Here is a 1,116-nt window from a genome sequence, read left to right on the forward strand (position 1 = left end):
TGACTCCGGCTTGTGGTTTGACTTCGTAGCGGCTGATATTGGCTACACAGTTTCAAGAAGCTGGCATATGGCAGCACTGAGTAGCACACTACTGGCTCCTTCACTTGTAAGTGAGCAATCCGCCTTTTCAACTACATATGCACGACCTCATGTGCTGCATATCTCTAATACTGTCTAATATTTATTAGTGGCATGCAAATACGAAATACTAGTAGATTTCGAGTGGAATCAAGAAAGAAAAAAAGCAGAATATCAAATATAAAAGAATTTTAACAAAATGGAATGCTTACAAATTTTTGGCAAAAAGATATGGTGCTGCATGTGCCTGGGAGTCTCCTAGTATTGCACAATTGAATGCATCAAACTATCTATAACATAAGTAGACAGAACTCAAGATATGCAATACACTCTACTCTTATTCAAGAAAAAAGCAAATCAGTATGGCAGCACTGATTACAGCTCAGTTCTAGCATATGAAGGACTGGAAGATTCTTTTTTTTTATATCAAGAGAATGTCTCTTCAACAGAATGAAGTGTTCTATTTTTTTCCTTTGAAACCAATTAATTAGTGATGTTTTGTTGTACTGAATACCAATGAGGTTATCAAGTTTAACAGCGGACTTGTGTTTTGTGGCAACCTTATTTATTGCATAGAAAGTTTTGCTTCCCAGTTTTTCTTCAAGACACAAAGGGCTATCTCAAATTTACGGCAGGTGGGTTATTGCAAGGCCAATGTGCATGACAGATGAAAGGACCACGCATCCCGCGACTCAATCACCTCTCCGCGCCGTCTGCTCTGTTTCCTTGTTAAATTCGGCATGATTTATCACCTGTCAGATTCTGAATTCTACAGAATCACAATAACAGGGTCACAATAAGTCAGCGCAACCACATTTCAATGAGCGTGAAATGCAAAAATGCTCGTGCAGTTATATTTAGATACCGTACATGTTAAAAAACCCCAGGTGGTCAAAATTAATCTGCAGCCCCCCATTATGGGGTGTCTTGCAATCAGATTGTGGTTTCGATATGCAAAAACCCCAGAATATAATTTTTTTTATGCTGCCTCCTTTATAGGAAAGATAGCTTTACAATTGTGAAAAGGGTTCATTGACC

This window comes from Dermacentor albipictus, chromosome 6, assembly GCF_038994185.2.
Source record: "Dermacentor albipictus isolate Rhodes 1998 colony chromosome 6, USDA_Dalb.pri_finalv2, whole genome shotgun sequence".
Lineage (NCBI taxonomy): Eukaryota > Metazoa > Arthropoda > Arachnida > Ixodida > Ixodidae > Dermacentor > Dermacentor albipictus.